General features: G+C 40.2%; 1 protein-coding gene across 1 annotated transcript in view; it reads right to left on the reverse strand.

Annotated features, from left to right (window-relative positions):
* The window catches only part of PALLD (palladin, cytoskeletal associated protein), a 450,487-nt gene that overhangs the window by 215,365 nt on the left and 216,916 nt on the right, over window positions 1-18,206 (reverse strand). The window lies entirely within an intron of this gene.

The following is an 18,206-nucleotide window of genomic DNA, read 5'->3' on the forward strand; positions in this document are numbered from 1 at the left end:
TTGGTAAAGTAGAGGGTCAGCAAAAAAGAGGAAGACCCTCAACAAGATGGACTGACACAGTGGCTGCAACAATGGGCTCAAGCATAAAAACGATTAGGAGGCTGATGCAGGACCAGACAGTGTTTTGTTCTGTTGTACGGAGGGTTGCTATGAGTCGGAACTGACTTGACGGCACCTAACAACAACAACAATGGGATAACGTGAAGATGAAATGAGATGTTTGTGAAATGTGTTAACTCTGCACCTGGCATGTGGAAGGTGCTCAGCAGATCCGGCTCCACTGTCCTGTCTAGTTTAGCTGATTGTATGTGCACATTCTTTCCACTACAATGTAGTTGCTTTTTGACTTCTGCTCAACCGAAAACCAAGTAAAAAAAAAAAAAAAAAATCACTGCTGTCCAGTCAATTCCTACTCATAGAGACCCCGTGAGTTTCCAAGGCTGTAAATCTCTACGGAAGCAGACTGCCACATCTTGCTCCCTTGGAGCCACTGACGGTTTCCAACCACCGACCTTTTGGTCAGCAGTCGATTGGTTTAACCACAACGTTATGTTCCCAAGGAAAGATCTGGGGACCATAGTGATTATAAGCTTTTGTGATTTTAGCAATGTCCTACTGCTCTTAGGCAGACTTGCTTCTTAGATATATTAAAACAGCTGTAAAATTGCAAGAGCAATGAAAACACATACCTCGTTATTTCAGCATATATTCGATTTGACATTTAAATAGGACATGAAAAAGTAGAACTCAATGTAGAAAAAAATGAGTAAATAGTACAGATTAATAAAGACATGAAACAAATTGGAACTCTTTAGTTAAAAGTAAAGGGCAATGAAATATATACACCTACCCTCACTAAGTGATTATCTCGGTATTCAACATTTCGCATTTACAACAATAGTAAAAAAATCTACTATCCAACTATTTTGCACATAAACGATGTACATCTGGCAGTAACGAACACTGAGGGGTGAAGCAAGAGTAACGCTGGCTGTGACAGTTAAGCTTATGTGTCAGCTTGGCTGGGCAATGATTCTCAGTGGTTTGGCAGTTACATAATGATGTAATTTGGCAGTTATGTAATGATGTAGTCATCTTCCATTTTGTGATCTGATGGGGTCATCCTCCATTTTCACATAAGGACCTGGTCTTTGGAATCCAACCACATTGATAAGTGAGGGGTGAGTGTATTACATATTCATCCATTTAAATGCTAATTGGCTATCTACTTTACATAAAACACTGTGAGAAGTATTATAAACATAAAGGGATTAATATAAGGAAGAAGCTGCTCAATTAATCTCCATCTTTCTTGAAGAACAAGAAGAAATGGTCCAAAATTGCAGCAAGAGGGAAGAAGTTAGATTAAATGAATGGGAGCGTTTCTTAATAGAAGGTTTAAGACATTGAGAGAATTTTTTGAGATAAAATCTAAAACCTCCTTCTGTGAACAGCATTTAGAAACTTTTGGAATTCTTCCATTTACTTGGTAAGTATTTTTGAGACTATCTATAAAACTTTATATCCTTCCTGCAGACAGGAAGATAAATATTTCATGGGTCCTGCCCTCAAGTTGTCTGTAACCTTGAGGAGACAGAGCATGTCTTCTTATAAGGAAGTGGATTAGAACATCCTCGGGTCTATTCCAACTCCACAAGTTCACACTCTTAATACCCACATGCTAATAAGATATTTTATTATTTCCCCCTTCCCTCTTTCCTTCAAAATTGTGCTGTGTTAAAAGAGAAGTAAAGTCAGTAGCACATTAAAATGTCTATCAGGAAGTGCTATTATAAAAAAAAAATTCTTGGAATATAGAGTAGAAGTAGGAAATATAATACAGAATTAAGATTTTTAGACAGTTAAAAAAATTCCTGGCATTTATGCTTATTTCAGACTTCCACAGAAATTAAAATTCTAGTTGATTATGCAGCATCTTTTAAGATTAATCAAATATTAGATACACTGTAATTATCCTACAATCATGAAGATAGTATCTTTTCTGCCTCCTACTCTTTCTTGATAGCTTTGCAACCTTTCCTACAGAAGCAATTAAAAATTGCTATATTATTATGTGAAACATTTTAATAAGGCTTCAATTTGAATTTAAAGCAGAGACTTAAAACATACATTTCAGGTGATAACTGTACAATAAAACTTGTTACAAAGAGACAATGGAAATATTCAGTTATACAAATGAATAGATCATTTCAGGCCATATAAATTTTTTTCCATTCGCACGTCATACATGAAAAGCACAAAAAAGTACAGCAATCTCAAGAGAGTGCAATGGTTATTATTTCAATTATGATGTACCTGGAGTTCTTCACACTTTGTTGACAGGAAGCATATTTGTTTCAAGTTAAACGAAATTACTTTCCTTTTTGAAATGATGGTATCACTGAAGGCTTCCTGCACTACAAACATCCATGCAAATTGCTGGCTAATGAAAAGTTCAGCCTTAGCTTCTTCCTCATTATCTGAAACATGTTTTTGGGTAATAGAATGTGCTCATGCCGGATAACGTTGCAGCAGGTAGTTTTACGTACGTTGGACCTTCTCTGACTCACGATGATGGCAATTGACTTTTGATCAAGCCTTCCAGTTCTCACCATTGAGTAACACAAGTTAGGTTTTTAAATTTTATGATCAAAACGCCTTTAAAAGATTCACTTGGTGTACCCAATGTGGGTTTACATGGATAACACCCTACAGGATTTTCTGATTATCCAGTGTTCTACATAGGTGGAAATCAAAGCCAGTTGGGTTCAATAATTAGCAGCATCTTTACTTCCAATTACTTGCCATAAATATCAATAAATCCTGACTAGATTCATTAGGCATATTAAGAAAATGTTTTCCAGATAAAGGATACATTTATCCTTCAGATACTGATACATTTAAAGCACACAATTATTATTTGATTAAAATGTTCATTGAATGGAAGGAGAACAAGAGCCCAACAAAGAGAGCATGAGGTAATCCTCCTGTGTTTTTTTGTCTGTACTGTACACAGCTCTTGGCTTCGCAACTGAAGAGGAGGACACAAAGTGTGGAAATAATTCAAGTTGGAGCTTCACGTAAGATTAATCATTTGGAGAGGGAGGTCTATCTGGAAAGGTACAAGGGATCAGGGATTTTTAAATTGAACACATATGGTTACAGAATGAATTAAAAGTGTTCTTAACCAGAGTAGGATACATAAAACTTAGAATATTTGTGCTGCAAGGGATTTCAGAGCTCGACTAGCCCAGATTCTCATTTTTTCAGGCGAGGTCAGGGAGACACAGAGTGATTTTCTTAAGGTCATGGCTGATTACTATCAGACTCCAGTTCTGAAGGTAGGCAGCCTACCTCCCACATGCACCTTCTTTTTTTCTAGAGCACAAAGCCTCACTCTAGTTGTCCTGCATTTCTTCCTAATTCAGAACACAAGGAACCTGACGTAAAATGAGGTAACAAAAGATTTATGTCTGGATCAAGAAGGGATTTCCTAACTTTGAAAATGTAATTACTCTCCTCAGTACCCAAAGAGTTCTCTAGAAATTCATCTTTACAAAGAGATGGACTCTGTGTCCTCAAGATAAAAAATACATTGGAATAGGATAGAAACAGAGTCAAATAATACTCTGTAATGTGCCGATACTGATATTAGAAGAAATCAACAGCCCACTCGGAAGAGGTTTTGGAAAAAACGTTCACACACTGGCTGCCACCCGAGAGATGGGCTTAAGCAGCAGTAGATTATCTTTCTTCCCTCTTAGCAGATGTGGCTGGGAGCTGAGAGGCCTTTCCAGCTTTTAGCAGCATCTAGGTGCTTCCTGTCTGGGCAACAGGCACCCACTGCCTATATCCCTGCATGATCTTCCCAGAGCTGGGCGCTCTCTGGAAAGGTCTTCTCTCAGCTTGGAGTGTCCCCAGTGGGAAAGAGGGAGTCTCTGTGGACACTTAGAGAAATGGCTGTTGCCAGACAATGTCTGAGCATACTTCAACTGTAAGAACAGACATTCTTCTCTTTTCATGATAGTTTCAATTTTCTGTCTATTTAAAAACAGGACAAAATCTTACCTGGTTTTGGGTTGATGGCCTTGATGACTTTTAAAGAGTTCCTTCTGCATGCTCTCTATGATTTTGTGGGTTTTTGTTGTTGTTATACCATATTAAGAAAACCTGAGCCTGTGTGTGTGTGTATGTGTGTGTCCCTTCTAATCCAGAGGTCTATTTGAAGAATCAAGTTTTATCTTCCCTCTCATCTTTCCATGACTTTGAGGATAAATTCAAAATCCTTCGTGTGGTCTACAAAGCCCTACATGATCAGGCCCCTGCCTTGCACCAGGCTCCTTCGGTACCTCTCACCTCTCCACACTTCAGTGCTGGGCACGATGGCTCTTGTGGGGCTCCTCAAAGCCGTGTTCCCTTCAGTCTGTGCTCTTTCTCCTCAACTACTTAGTTGTCTTCTACTCAGCCTCGTATTTTTACCTAAGCATCACTTTCTTTTTGATTAGACTTAGACCTACCACCTATATGTCATTTTGCTATGACATCTTTTCCCAGGAGACATGCATCACAATTGTAACTGAACACAGGCATACCTCATGTTATTGGGATTCGTAGATAATGCGTTTTTTATAAATGGAAGGTCTGTGGCAACCGTGCGTCGAGCAAGTCTATCGGCGCCATTTTTCCAATAGCATGTGCTCACTTCATGTCTCTGTGTCACATTTCGGTAATCCCCCCAATATTTCAGAGTTTTTCATCATTATTATATCTGTTATGGTGATCTGTGATCAATGAAATTTGATGCTACTATTGTAATTGTTTTAGGGTACCTTGAATCACGCCCATATAAGACAGCGAGTTTAACGATAAATGTGTGTGTTCTTACTACTCCACCGACCGGCCACTCCCCCGTCTCTCTCTCTCTCTCTCCTCAGGCCTCCCTATTCCCTGAAACTTGACAGTATTGAAATTAGGCCAGTTAATAACCCTACAATGGCCTGTAACTGTTCAAGTGAAAGGAAGAGTCACATGTCTTTCACTTTAAATCAAAAACTAGAAATGATTAAGCTTAGCGAGGAAGGAATATCATCAGCTGAGACAGGCCAGAAGCTATTAGTCTTGTGCCAAACAGTTAGCCGAGTTGTGAATGCAAAAGAAAAGTTCTTGAAGGAAATTTACAGTGCAACTCCACTGAACACACAAATGATGAGAAAGCGAAACAGCCTTATTGCTGATATGGAGAAAGTTTTAGTGGTCTGGATAGAAGATCAGACCAGCCACAATATTCCCTTAGGCCAAAGCCTAATCCAGAGCAAGGCCCTCACTCCCCTCAGTTCTATGAAGGCTGAGAGAGGTGCGGAAGCTGCAGAAGAAAAGTGTGAACCTCGCAGAGGTTGGTTCATGAGGTTTAAGGAAAGAAGCCGTCTCCATAACATAAAAGTGCAAGGGGAAGCAGCAAGTGCTGATGTAGAAGCTGCAGCAAGTTGTCCAGAAGATCTAGCTAAGATAATTGATGAAGGTGGCTGCACTAAGCAACAGATTTTCAGTGTAGACAAAACAGCCTTATATTGGAAGAAGATACCATCCAGGACTTTCACAGCTAGGGAGAAGTCAATGCCTGCCTTCAAAGCTTCAAAGGACAGGCTGACTCTCTTGTTAGGGGCTAATGCAGCTGTTGACTTTAAGTTGAAGCAAATTCCCATTTACCATTCTGAAAATCCTACGACCGTTAAGACTTATGCTAAATCTACTCTGCTTGTGCTGTATAAACAGAACAACAAAGCCTGGATGACAGCACATCTGTTTATAACATGGTTTACTGAATATTTTAACACCACTGTTGAGACCTGGAGCCCCGGTGGCATAGTTTTTAAGAGCTCAGCTGCTAACCAAAAGGTCGGCAGTTTGAATCCACCAGGCGCTCCTTGGAAACCCTATGGAGCAGTTCTAGTCTATCCTATAGGGTTGCTATGAGTTGGAATCCACTCGATGACAACTGGTTTGGTTTTGGTTTTTGGTTGAGACCTAGTGCTCAGAAAAAAAGATGCCTTTCAATTATTACTGCTCATTGACAATGCACCTGGTCACCCAAGAGCTCTAATGGAGACGTACAAAGAGATTAGTATTGTTTTCATGCCTGCTAACACAACATCCATTCATTCTCCAGCCCATGGATCAAGGAGTAGTTTTGACTTTCAATTCTTATTATTTAAGAACTACATTTCATGAGGCTAAAGCTGCCATAGACAGCGATTCCTCTGATGGACCCGGGCAAAGTAAATTGAAAAGCTTCTGGAAAGGATTCACCATTCTAGACGCCATTCAGAACATTCATGATTCATGGGAGGAGGTCAAAATATCAACATTAACAGCAGTTTGAAAGAAGTTGATTCCAACCCTCATGCATGACTTTGGGGGTTCAAGACTTGAGTGGAGGAAGTAACTGTAGATATGGTGGAAATAGCAAGAGAACTAAAATTAGAAGTGAAGCCTGAAGATGTGACTGAATTGCTGCAATCTCATGATAAAACTTTAATGGATGAGGAGTTGCTTCTTATGCATGAGCAAAGAAAGTGGTTTCCTGAGATGGAATCTACTCCTGGTGAAGATGCTGTGAACATTGTTGAAATGACAACAAAGGATTTAGAATATTACATAAACTTAGCTGATAAAGCAGTGGCAGGATTTGACAGAATTGATTCCAATTATGAAAGAAGTTCTACTGTGGGTAAAATGCTATCAAACAGCATTGCATGCTACAGAGAAACCTTTCATGAAAGGAAGAGTCAATCGATGCAGCAAACTTTCATTGTCTTATTTTAAGAAATTGCCACAGCCAGCCTCCACCAGACCGAGTCCAGCACAACTAGATGGTGCCTGGCTACCACCACTGACTGCTCTGACAGGGATCACAATAGAGGGTCCCAGACAGAGCTGGAGAAAAATGTAGAACAAAATTCTAACTCATAAAAAAAGACCAGACTTACTGGCCTGACAGAGGCTGGAGATACCCCAAGAGTATGGCCCCTGGACACGCTTTTAGCCCAGTAATAAAGTCACTCTGGAGGTTCATCTTTTAGGCAAAGATTAGGACAAAACAAGACTAATGGGGCACACCAGCCCAGGGGCAAGGACTAGAAGGCAGGAGAGGACAGGAAAGCTGGTAATAGGGAACCCAAGGTCAAAAAGGGAGAGTACTGACATGTCACGGGGTTGTTAAATAATGTCATAAAACAATATGTGTACTAACTGTTTAATGAAAAGCTAGTGTGTTCTGTAAACCTTCATCTAAAGTCCAATAAAAAAATAAATCAAGAAATTGCCATAGCCACCCCAACCTTCAGCAACTACCACCCTGATCAGTCATCAGTCATCAACATCGAGGCAAGACCGCCTCCACCAGCAAAAAGATTACAACTCACTGAAGGCTCAGGTGATGGTTAGCATTTTTTAGCAATACTGTATTTTTTAATTAAAGTAGGTACTTTTTTTTTTAGATATAATGTTATTTATTGTACACTTAATAGACTGTAGTATAGCATAAACATAACTTTTATATACACTGGGAAATCAAAAAATTCATGTGGCTTGCTATATTGTGGTGATCTAGAACCGAACCTGCAATGTCTCTGAAGTATGCTTATAATTTATTGTGTAACCAGTTGGTTAGTTTCTGGTTCCCTGACTAGAATATAACCTCCATGAGAGCAGAAAACATTTGTTTTGTTCATAATAGTATTCTCTGCATCTTATACACAGTAGATTTTCTATAGATATTTTTTAATAAATGCATGAATGAAATTAAGATTGAGAGAAAAATAGAGTAAACATTTGCTTAACAAAAACATGTTTTTTACACCCAATGGAGTACTACGTAAGATAAAGGATAAAGAACAGTGATGAATCTGTGAAGCATCTCTCAACGTGGATGAATCTGGAGGGCATTGCGCTGAGTGAAATAAGTCAATCACGAAAGGATAAACATTGCATGAGACCACTACTATAAAAACTTATGAAAAGGTTTACACACAAAAAGAAACAATCTTTGATGGTTACGAGGGAAGGGAGAGGTGGGGAAGGAAAAACACTAAACAAACAATAGATAAGTGGTAACTTTCGTTGAGGGAGGGACAGTGCACAATGCTGAGGAAGCCAGCATGGCTTGTCCAAGGCAAGGTCATAGAGGCTCCGTGGACACATCCAAACTCCCTGAGGGACCGAATTGCTAGGCAGAGGGCTGTGGGGACCATGGTCTCAGGGAACATCTAGCTCAATTGAAATAACAGAGTTTATAAAGAAAATGTTCTACATTCTATGTTGGTGAGCAGTGTCTGGGGTCTTAAAAGCCTGTGAGTGGCCATCTAAGATACTCCACTGGTCTCACCTCATCTGGAGCAAGGAAGTATGAAGAAAACCAAGGACACAAGGGAAAGATAAGTCCAGGTGACTGATGGACCACAAGTACTACAGCAACAACAAAAAAAGTGTTTTCTAAAGGAATTCTCAAATAAAACTGATTTTCCTATAAGCTTCATTTGTGTGTTTAGAATTTGATTACACAAAATACATTTTATACTGATTCTTTTTTTCAGGAATACCCCTAAGGTATAAAATAGAGGGTATACAAGTATATAGTTGTAAACATCTAGAAAAGGTTACAGACTCACAGTACAAAAAAGAAAAGGAAAGAATAAAAAGCATTGAGATGTTCTTTTAGTAAACTTAATGTACTGATGCAGTTATACTCTGTCCTATAGGGTCACTATGAGTCAGAATCAACTCAACGGCAACGGGTTTGTGTGTTTGTTTGTTTTAATGTATTGATATTTCATGATGTTCTTTTGTTTTAAGATAATATTTTAATCCAGTGCCCCAAAGACTGTTCTGTTTTTCTTTTCCTGGAAACTTCCACCCAACAGTGACAAAAGATTAACATTTTACTGGGAGAAAGGAGCAGCATAGCTTGTGTGTCTCCGTTTCCAACATCATAAAAATGAAGAAGGCCATGAGGAAACGAGATGAGCCAAGTCACAACACTGAATGGTCATCTGGTAGCATCTTACTTGAACAAAGACATTTAAGACATCTGCAAAATAAATTTTGGGGAGGAACAGAAATCAAGAAATGACTGCGTATTTTTACGCAAATAACAGCCTTCTAAGTTTGTTTGCCAACCGCTCCCTCCCCCCAGGGGAGGTGTTTTTGTAATCACCGCTATGCCAATTTTTTTTTTTGCATGTTGCTGTAAATAATAAAAAAATATTAGCCTAGTGCTTTTACAAAAATTCCTCCGGGGAAGGGAGCAGTTGGCAAACAAATGTAGAAGGCGCATGTTCTTTGTGTAAAAACACAGTGCTAATGGAAAATAAAGGGAGTTAGAGGCTTACTTATCTGTGCTAGAAAACTGTCTCCAGTATAAGTGGAAATTCTTAAAAGTTATTAATAACTCTATTTATAATCCATTTTAATCCAATTTTCCTAAGTGAAAGGAGGGATTTGAGGACATATAATAAATTACTAAATCAGAAACTATTTTTACTGATGATAAAGCTTTTGTTTTTATAGTTATCTAGAAATTGTTTAATCACAGCAATATCTCCCAGAAGTCAATTCTGAATTCCATTCAAGTTCTTGGACATACTTAACATTTGATTAAATACAAACAAAAAACACTTTGTTTTTGGAAACTCATAAAATGATGAGACAGCAAGGACAAGATTGCTAGGTCTCTTGGGTAATAAGGGGACATTTTCATAAACGCCTTCCTTCACAGCTCTTTTTTTTGGCCCAGCATACTTAAAAAGGAGTTCAGATTCTACCTTCCACAAGGTTTGGCTAAAACAACTGTTAAGAAAGAACTCCAGGTTAAAATCAACAAGATGAAATTCACTGTGGACAAATGTAATGCCTGTATTAACTTTTTATAGAAAAATTTATTTACTTAGAGAATATTTAAAATATACAGTTTAAGGATTCATAATGAAATGAACTCTTGTGTACTCAATATCAAGTCTAAGAAAGAAAATATTATCTATACTTATAAGTGCTCCATGCGCCTTCTCCAACTGAATCTTCCTCCTATTTTTGAGATGATCATTCCATTGATTTTCTTTTTTTTTTTTAACCACATATGTATGGATCCTTCAAATATATTCTTGAGTTTGAAAGGCTAAGTAAGAAGAACAAATCTTGCTGTGTAAAGAAGAAAACATTGCTACTGTTAGAAAAAGCTTCCAGGAAGTATCTGGGGGCATTAACCGGCTTCAACTTTCCTGAGAGTTTACAAAAGTCCTCACAGGGTAGTCAGTGGATGCAAGAGAGAATCCTGGGAAATGTAAAGCTCACCATGGTTGGGGAGTCTGGTAAAGCTAAGTGTGGGCAGAAACTGGACATCAACAGAAATATTGTTGGTGGAATGGATGTCTCCATGTTTTCTGTTTCTAAGCTCAATATGGCCAATGTCCAGCTCTCAGGACTGGATCAAAGCAGAACACTTCTGTGGGGGTGAAATGATGTCCTCAGCTGTTCCAGGTGGCAGAGTATGGAAAGGAGAGCAGGGCAGACCAACAGGAGATAAGAATTTCGGTCAGGCTTACCACCTTTGCCATTCTGTCATCGGGGTAAAAGATGGACCAGTGGCAATGAGCCTCTGAGTGATGAAAGCCTCACTGTGTCTGTCTCTTGAGTCACATTGCTCCAGTATGGACTTGTCTTCCATTTCTGGCACACAGTGGTCATCCTCCTGGGGATTCCCTCTGTCTCTCACTTGTGTTTGATCTCCTGCTTCTTCTATCCCATCTTTAGGTTAATTATCTTGCGCTTGCTGTGGTGCAACACATCCTCCAGACAAGGTTGTGGAGGTAAGGTTTTCGAGACCTTGCAAGGCTGAAAACATCTTTATTCCATCCTCACACTGAATGGGGGGCTTGCCTGGAAGAAGTCTAAGTTGGAGGTAGTTTTGCTTCAGAATTTTGAAGGTCTTGCTTCATTGTCTCTTCTTTGTGTCTAGTGTAGCTCTTGAGAAGTCTTATGCCATTCTGATGATTAGTTTGTACGTGGCCTGATCTTTCCTTCCCGGACATTTGTAGAATCATCTCCTTGTCTTGAGTATCCTGAATTTCACAAGATATGCATTGCTGTGAGTTTATTTTCATACATTGTGCCCTTGGTGGGTCCTTTTAATCTGGAAATCGATATCCCTCCGTTTGCAGAAATTTAAAAAATAATCATTGATAAGCTTATCCTTCCTTTTATTTGTTTTCTCCTCCTGGATCCCAAGTTACAGGGTGTAGTCCACCTGGACTGGTTCCCCAGTTTCTCTAATTTTCTTATCTTTTTTCTCTTACATTCTTTCTCTTTGTCTCCTTGTTCTACTTTGTGGGACATTTCCTCAGCTTTCATTTTTCACTACCAAGTTTTTAATCCCAAGAATTCTTTTTTTTTTTTAAAATTGTTGTGCTTTAAGTGAAAGTTTACAATTCAGGTTAGTCTCTCATATAAAAATTTATACACACATTTCTATGTGACCCAAGCTGCTCCCCCTATACTGTGACAGCACACTCCTTCTTTCCACCCCTGACTTCCTGTGTCCATTCAACCAGCTCCTGACCCTCTCTGCCTTCTCATCTCACCTCTGGACAGGAGCTGCCCATTTAGTCTCATGTATCTACTTGAGCCAAGAAGCACACTTTTCATGAGTATCATCTTATGTCCCATAGACCAGTCTAATCTCTGTCTGAAGAACTGGCCTCAGAATGGTTTAGTTTTGGGCTAACACAGAGTCTGGGGGCCATGTCTTCCGGGGTCCCTCCAGTCTCAATCAAACCATTAAGTCTGGTCTTTTTACTAGAATTTGAGTTCTGCACCTCACTCTTCTCCTGCTCCATCAGGGACTGTCTGTTGTGTTCCCTGTCAGGGCAGTCTTTGGTGGTAGCTGGACATCACCTAGTTCTTCTGGTCTCAGGCTGATGAAGTCTCTAGTTTATGTGGCCCTTTCTGTTTCTTGGGCTAATACTTCCCTTGTGTCTATGGTGTTCTTCATTCTCCTTTACTCCAGGTGGGTTGGGACCAATTGATACCTCTTAGATGGCTGCTCACTAGCTTTTAAGACCCCAGAGGCCACTCACCAAAGTGGGATGTAGAACATTTTCTTAATAAACTCTGTTATGCCAATTGACCTAGATGTCCCCTGAAACCATGGTCCCCAGAACCTTGCCCCTGTTACTCTGTCCCTTGAAGTGTTTGGCTGTATTCAGGAAACTTTCTTAGCCTTGGTCCAAGAATTCTTATTGTTTTCTGAACGCTCCCTTTCTTCACAGCTTTTAATTCTTACTTCTTGGATGTATTGATTTTCTTCTCTCTCTGAGTGTTTTGTTTTTTACATTTTCTTCTCTTTGCAAATCTATTTTCTCCAAGTTGCTATCTCCCGTGTTGCAAGTTTTCTTCAGAGGTCTTATCTCTGCTGTCAGACATGGTTGTGAGCTCCGAGCAGGAGAGAGGAGGTTGTCCACTCGTCCTTCCCTGTGGTGTAATCTAGGTGTCCTCTTTGTCTGAGAAACTCCATGTCATTATCTTAGATTAGATTTTTTTTTTCCTTCTCTTGGAATGGTCAGATTGCCCAGAGAGGAGTACTTCCAGCGTGGCAGCAGAGGAAAAGTTTATAGGCCAGTGTCATGGATTGAATAGTGTCCCCTAAAAATATGTGTATCAATTTAGCTAGGCCATGATTCCCAGTATTGTGTGATTGTCCACCATTTTGTCATCTGATGTGATTTCCCTATGTATTAAAAATCCTATCTCTATGATGTTGATGAGATGGGATTAGCAGCAGTTATGTTAATGAGGCAGGACTCAATCTACAAGATTGGATTGTGTCTTGAGCCAATCTTTTTTGAGATATAAAAGAGAGAAGCGAGCAGAGAGACACATGGACCTTGTACCACCAAGAAGCAAGAGCCAGGAGAATAGCGTGTCCTTTGAACCCGGGGTCCCTGTGCTGAGAAGCTCCTCGACTGGGGAAGATTGATGACAAGGACCTTCCCCCAGAGCCAACAGAGACAGAAAGTCCTCCTCTGAAGCTGGCACCCTGAATTTGGACTTCTAGCCTACTGGACTGTGAGAGAATAAACTTCTGTTTGTTAAAACCGTCCACTTGTGGTATTTGTTACAGCAGCACTAGATGACTAAGACAGCCAGTATCCTGGAAGAGGAGTGCAGGAAGATGACCAAGAGCAGCAGCACTCAGCCTGTAGAATTCCAAGAGTCACTCGATTTTCTTTTTGGTACATATTCAAACGTGTCTTTAGTCCCATCTCCCAGAGACTAAACCAGAGGCTCCCAAACTTTCTGGTTCAAGGCACCCTAAGTGTCTCAGTAATTTTGTTAAAGTGCTCCTAAGCCAAAAAACATACCTAACACTTCCATTTACTAAGCAGTTATTTCCAGACAACTTAATAAGTAGTTATACCTTAACAAATTAGTTGCTGTTCAAAAAAATACACATAAATTTACAGAAAATATTATTAATTATTTTATTCTGAAATAACCACAATGACTTACTAATAGATGTGTGCACTGCACAACTTCTCAAGCCTTGGAATCGGATTGGGCATAACCAGCATCATTTCATGTTCCACACTGAATTTCACGCGGTACTTGCTTTTTATCATACACTCACCAAAACCTCTGCTTTGCAAAGATATGTTATAGAGGAGAACGTAGTGTGATCTAATGTTGGAACTCTCGACTATTTTGAATAGTTTACACAGTATCTGTCAGAGGTCAACTATCCCTGTGTTTGTATCAAAAAATTAAAACATATTGCAGCACCCAGTCCATTTGCTACGGTGTCACAAAGTACCTTGGCACACAGTTGGCAATCACAGATAGAGACACTTTTGTTCAACTCATCGTCTTAACCTAGCACTAAGTATGTAACTGTGTCTAGTCTCAGTTAAAAACTGGGGTTTTGACAAACAGCTCCATCATAGTCCTCCTACAATTCAGTAACTTAAAACATTTAACTAAGTATAATTTACTTCACAGTCTGAATCACAGAACCGAAACACAGCATCTACAGTACGAGATCTAAGACGGGCGACATTGGTCAACAGAGATGCGTACTGAAAGTAGGAGGCCCCCTATTTTTCTAAGTTCCCAACAAGACATTTTATTTTACTGTATTGAATTTTTCATTTTGCATGCTGTTATGGATTGAATTGTGTCCCCCCAAAATATGTGTTGTAAATCCTAGCCTCTATGCCTGTGGTTATAATCTCATGAGGGAATGGGCTGGCTTTGTTATGTCACTGAGGCAGGATTAGTGTAGGGTGCGTCTTGAGTCACTCTCTTTTGAGATATAAAAGAGATTAAACAAGAAGCCAAAGAAAGAAGCAGAGATGGAGGAAGAGAGAAGCCAAGTCACATGAAGATGGCCCAGGAGCAGAAGCTCAGAAGAAACAAGGGCCTTCCCTGAGAGCTGACAGAAAGAGAACCTTCCCCTAGAGCTAGTGCCCTGAATTCAGACTTCTAGCATCCTAAACTGTGACAAAATAAGTTCCTGTTTGTTAAAGCCACCCACTTGTGGTATTTCTGTTACAGCGGCAATAGATAACTAAGACATATGCCATTAAACAATGCTATAGAAGTAACTCAGTACAGTCTGGGGCTGTTTCCAGACAGCTGAGTAAGAGCCTGAGCATTAACAGCTGTCAAATGAGTCTTCTGCGTGCCCCCTGCCCCCACTACTAGTCTTTGAAGGATTCAATCAGTGTAAAGTCAGAATGTCCAAGAAGCCCAGAGCAGGTAATATGACAAACGGATGTTGGTCTTAAGTGAGCCGACTAGCTATTAACACAAAACAGTCAGAAAAGATTTGTGATGCAAGCTGACTTCTGTCTAGACAGAGGGGGGAGTGTAAAACACATCAGACAGATACAACACAGTGGTGACAAGAAAAACCTGTTCCGGTTGCACAAATGCTTTGGGGGGTGGGGGATGTGCGATTTCCTTCTTTATCTAAATACCTAACCTCCAAAGGCGCTCTGTCTAGGTCCTGGTGAGCTTCTAACCTCCAAAGGGGCTTTGTCTAGGTACTGGTGAGCTTCCAACCTCCAAAGGGGCTCTAAGTACTGGTGAGTTTCCGCTTTATTTCTAGATGTGTAGAACATTTTGCACATGAATAAGAAAAGGAAGGAGGGTGAAGCAAAGAGCAAAAAGAGATTAAACAAGGAAGGAGGGAAAAGGAGAGGGAGGGAGGGAGGGAAGGACAGAGAGGGAGGAAGCAGGAGGAAAAGGGAAGAGAAGAAGGGAGAGAGAGGACGCGGAGGAGAGCCAGCCAGCCGGCTAGAGAACAGCGAGACTGAGTGAGTAAGTCAGAGGAAGGGAAGAGGTAGGAAGAGGGGGTAATAAAAGCTGAATGCTTAAATACTTTCCTGCATTTCAAAGGCTATTTATGTTTTTAGCATTTGGAAAACATCACTGACCTAGTCTTAGAAAATGTCTCTCTTGCCTCCTTGTCTGTTTTTCTCTTTTGCTGTTGACAGTGGCTAAAAAAACAGCTCTCGGGGAAGCCAGTTCCTGCATATATTCTATATGGCTGAATGCATCAGATAATCCCTAACAACTAGGAAAATAGTTTAATGGTCCATTAGATGTAAGTCAATCAGAGCACTTAAGGAAAATTAACTGGAGTCCAACATCACTTTTCCCCCTGACACAGAAACTTCCAGGTTACTGTAAGGAAAATGTTTGGCTACTGGTAACAGAATCATACCTAGTTTTGTCAGGCATGCCAAAACATTGCTTAAATACAAATCTGTTTGAACATTTGCTTCGTTCTGAAGTTCTTATACAACTCACATAAGCAGTCACTTGAAGAGTCATTCACGTGTTTAAAAGTTTTTTGTTTTTTTAAATATGATCATGGATTTTATTTAACTCTACGTGCCAACTGTAAATTTCCTGAAGCAGAATATTTTGTTGTTTCACCGTAAAAGAGAAAGCAGGAATTCTAGTAGTGTCTGGGTAAATATAATTGTAGAAGCATGATCAGAGATCGGGAAAACTGGCTGTGTTTTGTTTTAATACCACGTGACAATATACAAACATATATATCTATATGTCTGTACGCATATAGATATATATATTTTTTTCTGTACCAACTGATGTGCTTGAAATCTTTTTCTACCAAGAAATCCTTGTTTTTAGCAAATGCAATTATTGTGCCCGGAATGGAGGTATCTGTTTTCTTAAGTGCTTTCAGACTTGACTAACGGGGGAAATAAAAATAGGAAAACCTAGCCAACACAGAGAGGAGAAACTTTTTTATACAGGGCTAGGATTTATGAGTTAACAGGAAGATCTTCCATGTCTTGCTCTTTTCTTGATGATTTTGGCATCTTAAACCAAAAGGCATTTAAGTACATTCTGTTGTTGTTTGTTGCTAGGGTGCTGTCGAGTCAATTTTGACTCAGGGTGACCCCATGTGACTGAGTGGAACTACCTTCTAGGGTTTTCTAGGCTGTTGTCTTTCCAGAGGCAGATCGCCAGGCCTTTCTCCCGTGGTGCTGCTGGGTGGGTTCAAACTGCCAATCTTTCTGTTGGTTAGCAGCTGAACACTTAACCATTGCACCACCAGGGCTCCTTAAGTAAACTCTAGAGATCGGGTTGTTCTGTGAAACTGTATAGGGCTAATTTTATTAAGGTGTTCCCAATCAAAACTATATTCTAGACTCAAAAGAGTCACCATAAATGAGACCTGAGGGGTCCATGTGGTGTAAGGGGAGAAGGTGAGGCGGCGGGGAGGGGGAGACAGCAGGTCTTGCCATTCTCTTTCCTTCACCCAAATGTGTTCCTTCTTCGTCCGTATTCTGAGTGTTTTCAATTTTCAAACATGCATGTACTCCAAACCAAACTCTGCAGTCGCTGAGCAGTGTTTTGAATTTTCAGCTGATGGCTGGTTTATGATTTTCCGGCCCAAATCATGGACAACATTTAAAAAATCATCATCACCTATGAAGCTGATGACAAGGGATAACAATATGATAAAGAAAGAGTTCCGTGAATATGCCAGAATCCAAAACGCAACACCAAAAGCAAACTTAATCCATTCCGGCAGCAACGCTTTTACAATTTCTGGCCCAAGATTTTAGTTTTGTTTGTATAAAAAGCATCAAAAGACATATATTGTTTATGGATGTCTCTTCACATAATAAACTATTTCTGCTGATAAAAGAGCTACGTGGCTCCTACCTTCATACACCCATTGCCACTGAGATGATTCGGACTCCTGGGGACCCCATGTGTGTCAGAGCAGAACTGCACTCCATAAGGTTTTCAATGGCTGTGATTTTTTTGCAAGTAGATCACCAGGCCTTTTTCTGAGGCATCTCTAGGTGGATTTGAACTGTCAATCTTTTGGTTAGTAGCTGAGAGCTAAACTGTTGGCTTTACCTAGGGACTCTACCAGTTCATAACTCTATTCAAAATAGTAAATGCGAAAAATGTGCTCTAATTTCCTATTAAAAAACCAAAAACCAAACTCGTTGCCATCAAGTCGATTCCCACTCATAGTGACCCTCTAAGACAGAGCAGAACTGCTCCACATGGTTTCCAAGGAATGGCTGGTGGATTCAAACGGCCGACTTTCTGGTTAGCAGCCGAGCTCTTAACCACTGTGCTGCCAGGGCTCCAATCCCCTTCAGGGTTTCTGTATTAGATCACACAGTAGATTCGGTCTCAGAATTTGCACGGATCAGGGAGCTAACGTTCTGCAATCTTATGCAAAGACATACCACAGACAAAATACGAAGCTCTGTGTTTCCACAGTCTGGAAAGCGGCTACAGTGTTTGATGTGGTGACTAAACACATTAATGGGGCGACATGCTCTAGTTGTAACTCATGGCAAGAAAGCACCAGATCAATTCCAGTGGTTCCCTGAGGAGGCTGCTCAGCACGCCTTAAACTCTGGATCCTGACAGGATCATACTCTGCTTTTAAAGACCCAACACTCAGAAGGGAGAGATCCAGGAATTGACTGCAGCTATCTGACCTGGTGCCTTCCCCAGAGCACCTCCAAGTTCCCAAAGAAGGCACACAGCAAGGTCAGGCTCCTACGGGGCATTTGGCAGGATTTGCCTGATGCTGAAGCAGAAGCAAGGACAGCAGAAACAGGAAAATCATTTGTTTTTCTACCCTTTTGGCAAGA

Source organism: Trichechus manatus, unplaced genomic scaffold, assembly GCF_000243295.1.
Source record: "Trichechus manatus latirostris isolate Lorelei unplaced genomic scaffold, TriManLat1.0 scaffold00220, whole genome shotgun sequence".
In the NCBI taxonomy this organism is placed as follows: Eukaryota; Metazoa; Chordata; class Mammalia; order Sirenia; family Trichechidae; genus Trichechus; species Trichechus manatus.